This window comes from Rhagoletis pomonella, unplaced genomic scaffold (assembly GCF_013731165.1).
Source record: "Rhagoletis pomonella isolate Grant_MI unplaced genomic scaffold, Rhpom_1.0 Rhpom_scaffold_00005, whole genome shotgun sequence".
NCBI classification, from domain to species: domain Eukaryota; kingdom Metazoa; phylum Arthropoda; class Insecta; order Diptera; family Tephritidae; genus Rhagoletis; species Rhagoletis pomonella.
The window spans coordinates 54,913,385-54,929,723 of record NW_023458559.1 but is presented as its reverse complement, the minus strand read 5'-3'; the positions used below and the strand labels follow the sequence as shown (position 1 = coordinate 54,929,723).

The following is a 16,339-nucleotide window of genomic DNA, read 5'->3' as shown; positions in this document are numbered from 1 at the left end:
GATGAATACTTGCGATCCGTGCATATGATACATACATATGTATATGTACATACTTACAAAAATACATATGTAAATGTAGATAGGTACGAGAGCACCGATGCATCTTCATGCATTTTGTTAATAACTTGCAGGTATGCTGCAGGATTTCTACATTATCATCAAACCAAAATAGTAGTGGCATACAATAATTTGCACTCCCTTCTTGTATTTGCACCTTTTTTTACATACAACACCAACAAATTTAAAACGGAAATACCGCTTTTGTGTAGCAATTAATGTGCAAATTGCTGGCCACTAAGCGTTCTACATACGTTGCACCGCAGAGGAAGCCTGACTTTTTTTGCATTTTAATCTTTTTTGCTTTATATATATATATGTGAGTTTATATGTATACATATTTTTGCATGTTTGCAAAGCTGGTTGCGTGTGTAAAATATCGCTTGCAATTTATTTAATTACAGTGCATGCGTCATTAGGCAAATACAATGAATGGTTAGTCAGTTGACAGTGTAGGTCGAAGCTGCTTCTCACAGAGTTACGAAAAGGAGCACTACCTTGCAGCCTGATTATTTGCATAGCAAGAGAGAGCAAGGTAATTGCTGATATTTAATATTGGAGATGCTTTGAGCATTAACTGCTGTACACCCTGGCGATAAGGCTTTAAAGAAGACTCATAGGGTGTCATAACGAGTCATATTGTCATAATCTCGTAAATTGTGTGACGGTTAAAAAATAATGGCTATGCCATCTTTTATACATCCTAACTCCAGATTTGTGTTACTGCTCTCGCTACTAAAAATTTTATCTGAATTACGTAATATGTGGCAACCCCAACTACTCTTTTTACTTAAAACCAATTTAAATGCCCCCTTATTTGTATAGAAATGCCAGAAAAAGGGTGGTCGCTATTAGTAACCACGTTTTTTTTTTTTATTTACTACCAGATCTCTCACCACAATGAGCTCCAAAAAGAGGTAATTCTTGGCAAATAATCCCGGGATTTTCGTGATTTGTAACTTGCACTGATGGCAATAATAGAAACTCATTTTCTTGACCAGTATGCCTATATTTATTATTTTTATTTAATAATTAAAATTTTTTCATAAATGTCTATCTCATTATACATACATATACCAATAGTAAATTTTACACAAAAAACTTAATATATTCGTGAAACCATGGGCCAAATATTGTAAAATTGCGTTTTAAGTGTTTCACCCTGACGTAAGTAATTCCAAAATGATTTAAAAAATTCAGTGAAATGTGCTTAGAGAAAAGATATAAGTATCAATTTCAAGAGGAAATTCTGTAGAATTTAATCAGATTTGATTTTTTGGTGGATATTGACTGGTAAGTATTAAAAATGACCTTTAAAAATTTTTTTCTTGAAAGTTCGCAATATTTGTTTTTGAAAAAATTTTATGTTAAGGGCTTATATAAACTCGATAACTTCCTCGAATTTCATCCTTCTAACTTTATCAGCTTAAAAAATTACATATTTGTTTTTGTGAATCCAACAAATTTTAATTGTTTTTAATTTAAAAAAAAAATCTTCTTTCCTTTTATTTGGTACCCATAATTTTATTCAGTTTTTTTATGCAGTCTTTTTCGATTTAAGTTGTTGAAAATTAATGAGTATCTAAATCCCGGGATTGTGATAACGACATCCCGAAAATCCCGGAATAGTAAAAAGCCAAAAAATTAACATCCCTAGTACGCACATATGTAAATATTTATATTGGTTATGAGACAAAATAAATATGTAAAGTAAGTTCCACTTTTCCAGGCTGGCCCAGGCGCACTTACCTCTTTTTAGTGGAATCTGTAAGCCACAGTTTATCAGCCCTATGACTGATTTTTTTTTATTAAATAACATGCAAATATCTAAAACTAACCAATTGCTTTTTCTTTAATTTTCATACCTTTTACTTCAATTTTGTTTGAACATATCGAGAAAAAGGTCTGAAATATTAAGAAAAAGCAATTGCTTATTTTTATTCTTACGGCCCATTATTTTTGTTATTCCTTTAATATCTATTAAATGCAGTCGTACACCTGTTACAATTTTGTTATATGTATATATAACTCCTCGTAAACTCAAAGTTTAACTTGACATATATAAACACACTTGGCCGAGTCAGCAGCGCACCCGCAATAAGACAACAAAAACATTGCACAGAGTTAAAGAGCAAAATTTCAAGTTTGGTGATCCTGCGAAGGGGAAAAATGTGATGTGTCAGCTGAGTAAAACTTCATGCCTTTGATTTATTCATCCAATAGTAGGGGAGCCCAAGAGGCGATTCGGGGATTTACTAGAGCGCGTCAGATTAACATATGGGGGATACCCTGCATCCTGTTGAGTACCTCTGTCAAATCTAAGCCATCTATGTAGAGCCGCGCGGATAGGATAACTGATCAGAATAGTAAAAAAAAATTGATAGATGGATTTACTCGAGCGCATCAGATTAAGAAATAGTGGGTTAACTACATGGTGAAGTGTGCATTTCAATAATCTGACGATTTGAGCGTGACGCAGGGGGTTGGGAGGCTCGCAAACTTCCAAAAAAACGTTACCTGGACTTTCTCGAGCGCGGTAAATTTTTTTTATTATGAAGCATACAGCTGAAGGATGACGGGAAGTATATAAACTGACGAATTCCACATGTCATTCATATTATTTGTCACAATCATATGACCGGCGGCCGTTGCAGTGTAGTGGTAAGCAGTGCGCGCTTCCACTACGCAGCACCTGGGTTCAAACCCTGGTCAAAGCAACATTGCAAAAAATATAGAAAAAGGTATTTTCTTAACAGCTGTCGCCCCTCGGCAGGCCATGGCAAACCTCCGAGTGCATTTCTGCCGTGAAAAATAGCTTCTCATAAAAATACAATCGCCTTTCGAAATCGGCGTAAAACTGTAGGTCCCTCCGCTTTGTGTGACAACATCAAGACGCACGCCACAAGTCGGAGGAGAAGCTCGTCCAAACATATATATGTGTAAGCGCCAATGTCTTATTATTATATGACTCTTAGTATACCTAGCGGACCAAATGCTCGCAAATGATACCAGTTGCGAGTGAAATGTGAGAATTAACCCAAACAAACTCTCACTAAAGGCTCGTATGTTGCTCCGCTATATATGTACATAAGTATGTGCATTTGCGAATCAAAACCTTTATCTAAATTTGAGCTAGGCGATGAACTTACAGTGTAAATAAGTGCATCTACGATTACGATTAATTTTATCCCAGTTTCAGAATATTTTAAATTAGGATTGAAATAATCGTAAATCGAGTATTAAATTAAAACTATATTAGGAAAAATTAGTAGCACATGATGTACTTTTAGCTCAACAAATATCTGTTAAAAATTACTTTTTTTAACTTATGTATGTGAATTTTATTCATTTCTTAGCTAAAATCACTAGACATAAGAATTTGTATCAAAGAAAAACAGGCATTTTTTAGATAATTTTGAATACGGCAACCTTAAGAATACTTTTGCATTAAAAAATTTAAAACTCCGCTCCCTTCTTGCTCACTCTTTATATAAGGTAAAAAAATTTTAATTTCAAATATAGTTTTCTTTATACAGCCTGTTTTAAATTTGAATAATTATTAAAATAAATTTGAATTATTGTTTAACATATCGAATTAAAACAACAAATTTTGTGTACTTTTGAATACGGTGTCAGACAGTGTGCTGTAAAGACACAGGTATAAACGCTTGCAAGAAATATGTGTTAAGTAAAATTGGAAGGTATAAATTTTTCTGATTCACGATGAGTGGAAATGGTTTTTTTTAGGGCTGTGCGATTAATTGATTACTCAAAATTTTAATTAATTATAAAGTAAATAACTCAATTATTCGATTAATTGGAAATTATGATTACTCAAAAGTTCAGTTACTCGAGTAATCAAGATTTTTGATTAACCAAAAACAAAAATATTTGAGTAAAATGCTTTATGATTAATCAACATTTCGAGTAAAATGAGTAATCAACATTTCAACTCTTTACATATGTATAAAGTAGTTAAAGTTCCTTGATACTTTGAAAACAACGTTTCTGTTTTCAAAAATTAAAAAAAAAAAATTTTCATACACAGAATGTAAAAAAGAAAATAAGCATTTTCCAAAGCAAACTCTATTACGAGCAAAATTATTTTTTTTGAGTAATCATATTTCAAGTAACTCGATTAATCATCGTTTTGAGTAATCAAAATTTTGATTACTCGAGTAATTGATTAACCCAATAATTGATTAACCAACTTGCTCGAGTAATCGAATAATCGCACAGCCCTAGTTTTTTTGTGTTTTGTGGATAAAATTCTTGTCAAAAAACTTTATGGACTATTCTAGGGGTCTCAGGTATAATACCTTGTAGATTCTAAAATAACACACTTTTCACTTAATATGTAAAAAAAAAAATATTGTAAATTACTTCTTGTTGCAGATGGGAAAAATGTACAGGAAATTGACGACCAAGTTGAACCGGACTCGCTGTATAATAATAGTTGCACGGATGAAATAATAAGTGTTTACAATAATATATGTTTGGTTGAGTAACCCTCTAGTAGGTAAATTTTTTTATGAGTTGAAAAATTCTGGAATGGCTGATTTTAGCACGAGAAATCCAAAAATGATGTCAATTTCGATCTGTGACAGTAAATTTTTCCTACAGGGGAGAAAAACCAAGACTGTCTGGAGACGGGCTCGCCGATATACTTTGACATATTTTCAGCTTTCTCTTACACATTGTTGACCTACGAACCGGTAATCCCGTCTGCAGATGGTCAAAAATGCAAAACTGGGGTTTTATATGTCGGCAAGCCGGTCTGTAGACGGTCTGTGTTCGAAAGCAATTTTCTCCATTTCGAATGGTGACATAATTATAAAACTTATATCAAAATACGGTGCTTTTAACTACGAAATCCACCGAATTTTTTTATATCAAAAAGTTGTTCAAAATAAAAAATTTCTTTAATTACGAAATTACTAAATAGCAAGAAATAATTAATTTTAACCGTGTCTTTCACAATCTGTAATTCAACTGCCGATTAAAATAAAACGGATTGACATAACGGATTCAAATTTACTTCGCCGTAAGGGTGAGATTTTTGTCTAAAGATCGTGCCCTACGTATATAGAAAAAAATATTATAGGTGCACTAAAAAGGTGTTTAGTTAACGACCGTCTGGAGGCGGTTCAGCCTACTAGAGGGTTAAGAAAACCCCTCCAGATAATCGTCAGATTATGGAACATGACGACCAGCGCATTGAGATGATTTTTTTTTGCATCTTGCAGAATATTGGATCAGCCATTTTGATTTTTAAAAATTTGATATCAATTTCGAAACCAGTGACGATAAAAATCTCTGGATACCAAGCTTCGTAACAAACTATAAATTTTTTAATAAATTGTCCGCCATATTGGGTCCGCCATTTTGAATTTTGGAAATTTAATTCAATATTTGAATTCAGTGTCGATGAAAATCCCTAACTAACAAATTTCATTGAAATCTGTCAAATACATATGGAATAAACCTTTTTGTCGTCCTATATTCTCGATTCGCCCCAATAAACGACTTAAGAAGAAGATGCTCTATTTAATGCAGGGGAAAAAGGGGGGACAAGTTCGTGATATGTTTACATTGGCAATTTGTTTGATCTTCGAAGTGTTGAAGAGAAATTGCTGTACTCGTCGGATTTTTTTTTTTATAACTCTAACTAATATAAAAATTTCGAAATTTTTTCAATAAAAAAGTGCAATTTATAAAATAGGTATTATACCCATTTTTCAAACAATTATATTATTAACAAAACTCGCAAAATAAAGTGCATACCTCACGCCTCACCTTCCATGTTGACAAAAGTATTAAATGTTAATAAGAATAAAATTACAAGCAAAACTATTTTATCATCGCTTCAAACAAAAAATTATTTAATTCGATGCACGATAGAAAACCCAACTTTGCGCTTCTGCTAAAGCTGCTGCGTTGCGTTAAAAGTCAAAATTTGTGTGTTACATTGTGGACTGGTTTATGAGGAGTATAAGAAAGGTATGTGTGATAAGATTTAAAGACTTTTCTTCTTCTATTTTTGTCGTCGTAATTAGTCACTTTTGTCCTTATGTGCGCTGGAAGGAAAAACATCGCATGACTTTTTTTTCTTCCCATCATATAATCTTCAAAATCTAATAGGTCAAAATGACGCTCGAGTAAATCTCAATTTAGCATCGTGGGGTTTCCTACTACAATGTCTCCTGAAGCTTATTTTTTGTTTATATTTGCTTCTATTTCGGCTAAAAGCTCCATTGCATATTCATTGCTAATAGCAGCTTCAATCAAAATGAGAATACAAAATAATTGGCTTGCAGCTTACACAATAAGCAGACACCATGAAAACTAAATGGCAGTAATGAGTAATAAAAACGTCGACTCTTAATTGCCAGTAAAATTTAAAAGAAAAATTTAAAAAAATACCAAAGACTATTAAAATGGTTTATTAATACTTCATCGATTTCAATAATTACCCATATCTACGCCTCTCTTTCCCCTGCTGCGCACAGTCTTTACTTTATCAAAGCCAACTCAACATCATCGGTCAACACGGCAGCCTTGGCTGATAGCATAAAAACGGTCTCAATATTGTATTTCTTTTTTGGCTATCGGTGGCGTGTGTTGTTGTTATTTACTCGTATTAAACGCCCCGTGTCTAAGTGGCTTCGCGTGCTGTGAGGAATTGAATATTCAGTTAGATTTGAATGCTAGCGGCTGAATGGATGCTGGTTGCTGTGGGCCGGGCTAACCTAAATTCTTGCAATCAGTAAATGGTGCCATTCGAAAGCCTGCTTTTCACATAGCACGCAGACAGCGCGTAGATTTCAAATGTAAACGCGTAGATGCAAAGCGTAAACGAATTCGTATGAATGTAATTGTATGGATTGTGTTTCAATTTTACTCATTTGTGACGACGGTTAAAAGAATTTCAAAAGTCCACTTTTTGTATTTTATTCTTTACTAAGCTTTCATTTTTGTTTTTTTTTTTTGTTTTTTTTTTCTTCTTTATAATCTACATACACAACAAGGAAAGTTGCATTTGAAAGTGAATAATTGTTTGTCGGTCAGTTATCTATTGGCATCGGTCATCTTAGAAACTGAATTAGTATAGTGTAAATTTTATGCCCCATAGAAAAGTGTTTAATAAATTATGATTTATCGTTTTTTGAAGACCGTCGATACTGACAAAAAATTAGCAACAAAATTGTTGATAGCAGTGAATTTGTATAGCAAAACGAGAAATTAAAATCAATTGTCTCTTAAGAAATGTTATGCTACTGACCTAAATTTAGTTCTTTTTATGCGAAATTTTATTGTTAAATATAATTTAATTCAGAACGTGATGGCGCTTGGATAAATACACATAACTTAGATCGCCGATGCCCCATATTAATGTATCTGGTATAGCCATTTTTTGCAAAAGCCGGAGAAAAAAGCACGTCAGTCAGAAAATTTCCAAATCAGCCACAGCAGAAAACTTTTGACATCAAAAGGAGTCAAATCTATTCCAAGGTTGTTCACAATATCGCTTAATCCGTGAGCTGCCAGTACCACAAACGAGCAACATAGAAAAGTAGCAAAAAAATTAAGTGCGCCTGGGCCACACTGGAGAAGTGAAACTTACGTTACATATCTATTTTGTCTAATAACTAGGGTAAACAAAAATATGCACAAAAAACTTAACTATATCATCATTAAAATGACTCCAAAATATTAAAAACTAGCGAATACCCGGCGTGCTTCGCTGCGCCTTAAATGTATTTTTGTGTTGTAACTCTCCCCCTAAGCTCTTATGGCCTCATTTACAAAATATTTTTAAAGAACTTTATGAAGTTAGATTTAAAAAAAATCGATCTATGAAGCACTGGAGTCTACTATCGCACCCTTTCCTCAAACGTGTATTGATTCAATATTCAAATAACGTATATTTATATAATTTGAAAAAATCTCCCTACTATACAAATATGTACAGCAATATTAACTAATATTTTCAAATGTTGTGAGAGGGAGTAACAAAACAAAATTACTTTTAAGGCGCAGCGAAGCACGCCGGGTATTCGCTAGTTAGTTAATATTGCTGTACATATTTGTATAGTAGGGAGATTTTTTCAAATTATATAAATATAAGTTATTTGAATATTGAATTAATACACGTTTGAGGAAAGGGTGCGATAGTAGACTCCAGTTATAAGATTATAAATTAAATTGTTGTCAATATTTTTTAATAATTGTAAACATTCGCCAGCTGTTTCTGTTTATTTATTAGTAAAAGGCAGGATTGCCAATCTTGCGGCAAAACAATAATAAAAATCCAAAAAACACGTAAAGCCAAACAGAATTAATTGCAAAACGTGCAATGATACAAACATTAAATTTCTTATGTGCACCCTCCACACAGACCCCAATCACTTCCGAAAATTTCATTTTATGTGCACCCTCCACACAGACCCCAATCACCCCTGAAAATTTCATTGAAATCGGGCAAGCCGTCTAGGAATGATAGAAATCCGAAAAAAACACGTAAAGCCAAACAGAATTAATTTTTTTTTTTTTGTTTTTGCAAAACGTGCAAAGATACACACATGAAATTTCTTATGTGCACCCTCCACACAGACCCCAATCACCCCTGAAAATTTCTTTGATATCGGGCAAGCCGTCTAGGAGGAGTATGCGAACAGGAAGTTTTGCCACTTAATTTTATATATATAGATATGCTTGATATATGTATGTCCCAAAAATTTATATAACGATAATTTTTTCGATTAACGCATAAAAAGTTGTTGTATTTGAATTTAACAAAGTGTGATCGCCCTCAAAAAACCATCCTATAAAGTCAAATTGAAAAAAATGTTTATGAATTTTGAATCGTTTATTTATATTTTTTGGCATAATCGTACCTTAAAAGAGGGCCGACCCGAGTTGTCAATCACACCATATTTAATTCACCCTGCATACATACATATGTATGTATGTGCATTGAAAATGAACGCTCTGTGTTATAAGACTTTGTTGGACAGAATTTAAGGAATAAAAAAATTCACCAGGCGAAAATATTGCAACATTTTATTGAAGTGTTGCTTCACACAAAATATTTTTTGTCGCTGATATTGAGCACTTACAATAGATGATAATAACACTCCCTCCTCCGAGTGCAAAACTCACAACCAAAAACAATTGGGTGAGTTTTTCGGAAGATAATTGTACACAATTTTGACAGCTAAAACTTATTCTCACACATCCTGAATCGCAAAATAAAGAGTATTGTCTTTCCAGAGAGCGCATATTCCGATCTGCCTTATATGAAAAATATCATTGTTGCCCACACTAAAAGGTTAACTGTAAGGGAAAAGGGATATTTCTATTCACCATATACCATATATGTCCACGTCATATATGTAATACTTCTATATTGGCAGTAAGCTAACTTCTCAATGTGTAAGCATTGTGAAATCAAAGCGAGACAGTCTAGTACCGTTTTTGTCAATGTATTGTGTACTTGAGTGCCGTTTTTGTATATGTGTTGTGTACATGTTTATTTATAAACGTATGTGTTCCTTTTCTTTCGTACGTGTTTATTGATATATCTGTTCTGTAGTGTTTTCGGACGGTACTAGCTCTTACTGCAAATAAAGGAGTATTATATATATGGTCCACGGATTTTTTTTAAACAAACCTTCTTGCAGAGAACTTATTTAATTTGCAAAAGCCCAAAAATAAATAAACATGTGCTTAGTAAACTAAACAAAAATTTTGATTGCTCAATTTATTTCAAACGTTTTTCTCTTCTTTTTTTTAAATTATAAAAATATGAATGAGGGAATACCAAAAACAAAGCCTTCTAAAAGAAAAAGAATCAACATTGAAATGCATCAAAATGATAATAAGGGAGTGCGAATTTCGATGCGAAACAAAACTCTCTAGTAAGACAATACCTTTAATAATTGTACCATGGTATATACTCTAAAACTAACAGTTACAGAATCCAGCCCCTGGAAACAGTTAAACAGCTTTCGCTGAAAACAAAAAATTTTAATTGAATTGGAAAACAACAGGCGAAATATTTTTACGAGTACTTATATTAAAATTGCTACTAGAAATAACGGGACTTTCCGATGTTTGTCAGCTTTCTCTTTTTGTTAATTAAACAAACCTCGTCAGCAACCCTGGCTATCTCCGCAAAGGTATTATGCGAAAATTAATTAACTTATTACCAAAATAATCATGTTCATGCATTTGCATGCTTTTTCTCCAAAATATGCTTTTGGGGCCATAATATGCATCTACATATGCGATATGCATTTACATATTTTTGTCTTCCCTACTCATAACCAATATATATACATATCGTTACCTTAATATAGAAAAGCCCTAATTCATATTGTCGCTGAAATACAAAAAGCCGTAACTAGGTACAAATTGTTTATGGGCCATTCCATTGTAACTAGTAGGACATTTTACTCCAGAATGTGACCAATTGTGCACTTTAACTATGTCGTCGGAACTTATAAAACAACGAAACATATTTTTAACATGAGCAATAACTAATGTATAAAATCGCTTTTATTAAAATACCAACCGTTTTCTTAGTTGTATGTAACTATCATATGACTAACTGTGACTGGTGGGACACTGAAAAGAACTTTACCATTGTGCGCTCAAACATGAGTTTTAGCCAAATCTTAGTTTAACTTAATTTTCACGAACGACGTATTTTTGTTGTAAAATATGAGTTATACGCTTTCGTTTTCAATAAAAATTAGGTTTATATAATCTTCATAGAAATATTAAAAAATATTTAAAATTGTGGCTGGTGTAACGTATGCATGAAACAAAAGTTACCATTGATAAAAAAATGCAACGTCTTTTGATTTTTTTTTTTAATTTTTTTTCACAGGTTAATGAAATGTAGTCATTTAAAAAGAGGTTACTACTGAAATAGAGATAAAAGGGTATATTTAAATTTATGTCGTTTTCCTCTTTTCAATGGAATGACCCTTATGATGCATATCATCGAATTATAAGCCCCCACATCATTCTAAAGCAATAGAAAATTTTAGTCAGTTACTGGTTTTTAACGAAGAAACATCTTACGTTTCGATATGGAGGCTATGCTCAAATGCTGTATTTAGTTGTAATTTTTAGAGCTTCACGAAAACGCTTATTGCACTAGAACTAGTGCAGCGATTTCAAAGAGAGATATGCCGTTTCAAAGACGAAATTCCAAACCTATTGACAGATACATTTTCATAAGTAACCGATTCGATGTCTGTCGTAGACACAACGGTAAATATTGGCTTATTTTGGAGTCAAGTTTGATCCTTTAAAGTGCTCTAGCAACTTATGATTGGCAGATATAACTTTTGCTTTCAGGACATAGAATCTTTGTAGCAGTAGAAATATTATCGTGTACAAATTTTATATAAATACAACAAATATCGAACATTTTAAAGCAAAAAATTGTTGAAAAAATTTCCAAATTTTCTTGAATACCAAAAAGCTCGAAAACCGTTCGAATGATTTTGTTTTTGTTTTCTTTAATCGAAAATTCAGGTGTTTTCCTTTCGTTTCGTATATGGGAAGTATTGGTTGATATCTTCTAAGTATGTTTATTTTATTCAAATATATGGGCATAAATGCTTTTCCATACAAACTCGCTTCGTCATCATTTTGCAAACACGTGCATGTGTAAAAACAGTTAGGTGTTGGCAGAGATAAAAAAGAATACCAAAAACAGATTGCGCAGGTGAGGGGAAATATGCATAAGCTGATCGCAGCATATTTGGTACCCATGTACCTACATATACATACATATTATTATTTATTTCTGAACTGTATTTAGGAGCGTATGTAAAAAATCGAATTTAACTTAATTCATCAGGCACATAAATATTTATGTAGGTATCAAAATATCAGACACTAGAGATTTGTTTATTACTTAACTATATTTAGGAGAGCTTCCAGCTGTTTCAGAAGTCTTATGGCGCTTTCGTTTCTACAAAAATGTTGCCTTCTCATCGCCCTCTTCTTAGTGTTTATGCGTAGAGGGCAAAGAAAAGGTTGCATTTTTCGGAACAAACGAAATCGGCATTAGCTAACTTATGCACAAATCCGAAGACGAAGATAATGCGAAGACGAGCATGAACTCGAAGAGGAATACTAATACGGGGGCATAATATCAAAAGTAAGAAAAATTTCTGCAGTATGAAAGGAAATAAAAATGAATCGAAATAATGATACACGTCATGACATATACCTATTTATAAGCTGATGGTACATATGATTGAAGTTCATGTGGATCTGCTTCTCTATTGCTAAGTATTAATATTTTGCAATTCATATTGATTTCTTAAATTCAGTTCAATACAATCAAAACGAAAATATCATGTATCGGTTTTAACTTGAAAGTGATCTTAATATCACGTATTCTACGTTTAAGTTTAGCGGCTGTGACTCCGACACAGCCTGCAGGTTAAGACGAAGGCGCTGGACTGATCTTTTTTGCGTTTCAGCGACTATCTATATTAAGGTTACGATTTGTATATAGATACATACATCTGCTTTTGCTTAAGGTTATATTTTTGTCTTTTTTCCATCTACATATATCCCTGCCTCTACCCCTGTTCATTCTAATTACATTTATGTTATTCCGTTTTCCTTTCATTTTTATCTTTATACTCTATCGATAACAAAATCGATAGTAACATCCAACAAAATATCGATAACAAAACCGATACAAATATCGATAACAAAATCGATAAAAATTCGACAAAAATTTCGATAGCAAAATCGATTAGAAAATCGATAAAAATATCGATAAGAACATCGATAACAAAATCGATAAAAACATCGATAGAAAAATCGATAAATAATCGATAACAAAATCGATAACAAAAATCGATAAAAATATCGATAACAAGATCGATAAACAATCGATAACAAAATCGATAAATAATCGATAACCAAATCGATCACAATATCGATGACGAAGTCGATAAAAATATCGATAACAAATTCGATCAAAATATCGATAACAATATCGATAATCAAATCAATAACAATATGGATAAAAAATATCGATAACAAAATCGTTAAAAATATCGACTAAAAATTCGATAACAAAATCAATAAAAAGATCGATTATTATATCGATAAGTTCCGAAAATATCTATAGCAAAATCGGTAAAAATTTCGATAACAAAATCGATAAAAATATCGATAACAAAACCGATCGAAACATCAATTATTATATCGGTAAGTCCCGGGAATCCCGAAAATCTCTAATATCCCAAAATATTTCCCAGATTGAGACTCTGTGTCTCTATCTATATTTATTTTTATCTTTCTTCCCCTATCTTCATCTTTACTTTTATCGGTATCCTCATCCTCATCTTTTTCTTAATATTTATCTTTGTTTTTACTTTTATATTTATCATTTTCTTCATCTACATATTCCCCTTCACCCTTCCGTTATATAAGTAAAGTGTTTAAATTTACCTTGGTCTTCATTTTTACCTTTATCTTTACGCATCTTTGTTTTTGTTTTTATTTTAACCTTTGCCTTTATCCTTTCTTTATCTATGTACGTACTCACCTTTACTTACATTCTTGTATTGGTATTTTTCTAGGTGTTATTCTTTAACCTTTTGTAAGCAAGTTTTTGTTAAACCAACCACTTCCGCTGCACCATTTCCGTGTGCAATTTCATTTGCGCTATTTCCGTTGAATTGTCCAATTTACTCTCAACCAACCAACCGCCGCTAAAGAAGGTTCACTTCAAAAACTATTATTATTATTATTATTATTATGGGCCATATGGACCGCGACCTCTAAAGTGATCTGTTGTGCGTGGCCCTCCGCCCTATATGCGAAGGCTTTTAATGTAGTGCAGCCCTTTCAAGGGCATTTTGTTCCAAATTTCAAATGGATTAAGTGTAACACCACCCAAATTAGCTGGTCTGCGCCTAGTAAGAGCGCCATATTCACAGAGAATGTGCTCTGGCGTTTCCTCGTCGAGCTCACAAAAGCGACAGACGTTTTTTCTAAAAATGCATTTTACTGAAGTGATAGTAGTACCCAGTGAGAGTTTTGAGATCTTCTATGCCTAAGTATAGTAATTTCTTTGAAGCTTCTTTTGAAGGGCAGGTAAATCGTTTGACTTTTCTCTGCTCTGGACATTCCATTCAGTGCCTGTTGAACGTTTTGTCTACCCAGTTATTTATGATCTCCTTTATGTGTGCTTTGGTTAGCCCACAAAATACATATCGCGCACTTTCTTCAAAGGTGTATTAGTTTTTGGAAAAAATATTCAAATTTTCCATAAAAAGCGGAAATCCAATTTTTTTTACAATTTCCCAATTTACAAATACTACAGTATTAACTCATAGTTTTAGATGTTGTGATGGGGAGTAACAAAACAAAAATACTTTGAAGGCCCTGTGAAAGGTATTTGCAAGTTGAAAATATTTCTAAACCAAAGGTTTCTCAAAGACTTTCTTTTGATACCCATATTGTAATATGTGGCTTATCTTGCCAATTTATTTGAATTCAATTTTTCAAATAGATGGCAACCCGCTTCGAAAATATTTCGACAGTGCGAACTAACATACAACCAGACAGGCAGAAAAAAATTCTAAATATTTATGATTTGTCCTCTGTTGTTCTATTAAAGATCCCATATAAATTTTTCTTTGATATCTATAATGTACAGACATCGGCCTGTTACATTTTTATTATATGTATAGATCTCCATACCAAGCTTCATTCCTCTTTCATAAATACTTCCAGAAATATGAGGTATGAAAATTTCCGTTGGTGTGGGAGTTGCCATTTATTTTATATTTTAAGTTGGGCTAAATGACACCAGTGCACAAAATTATATGATGATCGGTTGGGTTGTTAAAGCGTGAAAGCGTAACAAACAAACAAACACACAAACTCACTTTCGAATTTATAATCTCAGTAAGGATTAGAAAATTTTCCAGTTGGAATTTTCTCATAAGTGCTTAGGCAGTGTTTTTTGTATACAGAAAATCTTCGGTCTTTTCGGACTTTCCATCGGTAAGGTTCGCTGCTTAAGTCTTTCGTTACGTACATACATATCGCTCATTCACTAAAAGTTTTCACTCTGCCGCAAATTGTAGTAAAAATAGATGCATATTGTCTTCTTACGCGAATCCTGCATGAGATTTTAGCACAAAAATGTATGCCCAATATAAAGCTAGATATAACGACTAATAAGCAGTTATACTTCCGGATCTATGTAATTTTTGAGTTGTGCCTCTTTTGAAGTGGGTGTGCGATATGTGTGTAATCACTAACAAAGCTAATAAATATAAATAGATACATATTTCTATTACTTAACTACCTTTTTCGTGCTTAGCAATCTGCAAAGGAAATTCCTGTGATGAATGAAGTTTTGGAGTCGTCTGCAGTTGTGTAATTAAACGCTTTATTCCATTGACAAATTGGCGATTGGCGAATTGGCGCAGCACATTCGAGCCAAATAAAAATAAAGCACTTTAAAAGGATAATTTTGACTTTTCACACAGTTTAGCGCATTTTTGCATTGACATTAGTTCTTTTTACTAAGTATTTGATTTATTTTCGTTCACTCGCTAAAGCTGTACATTTACAAGTGTGGTGGAGGTTCATAAAAAAATTACGAATTTGTATGGTCACATTTTTTTTTTCAAATTTGTATTAATTTCATATTATAAATAAAAGTGGTTGCATTTCCTTATAACTTTATTTAAAAGTTATTGTGTTTTTACACTTAATTGTTTTATTTTTAACAAAAATCAGCGTTCACTTTTCTGTTCGCACGCAAGTTATAAAAAAATAAAATTCGTGTTTAGTTTGCTAGCGATAAATATTTCTGACATACTTTCTCTTTTTATTTTACTTTATAATGGCAGGAGCTTCTGGATGTGCACAAAAACCAGCGATATTGCACTATTATTTGAGTTATAAAATTTAATATCGAAATCATCACTTTTTGTTAGACGTTCCATTAGACTCTCTAATTTTTTTACAATCTTCACCATACTAAATCGAGTTTTATTTTAATTTCTCCTTTATTGTTACAACAATACCGACAAGCTACTACTTTTTTTTAAATGCTTGCAAATGCGGCGATCAGTACTTAGCTGTTGCAGCATAGCTGGATTTTTTTAAAACACACATATATATGTATGTATACCTTCAATTGATTGCTTCGCCGAAAACTTGGTCTTCGCTTCCACCTCTTCCCTTTCGCTCATTTTCCGCATAGTTTTCTTGATTT

The 16,339-nt window shown here is 32.6% G+C and overlaps 1 protein-coding gene across 2 annotated transcripts in view; it reads right to left on the bottom strand.

The window, feature by feature from the left end:
* The window catches only part of LOC118739254 (ankyrin repeat and BTB/POZ domain-containing protein 2-like), a 167,787-nt gene extending 152,025 nt beyond the window's left edge, over positions 1-15,762 (bottom strand). For both annotated transcript variants that reach the window (XM_036470473.1, XM_036470472.1), the window contains exon 1: positions 15,422-15,762. The gene's annotated coding sequence lies outside the window, so the exon portion shown is untranslated. The remainder of the gene's footprint in view (positions 1-15,421) is intronic.
* Between the last annotated feature and the right edge of the window lie 577 nt (positions 15,763-16,339).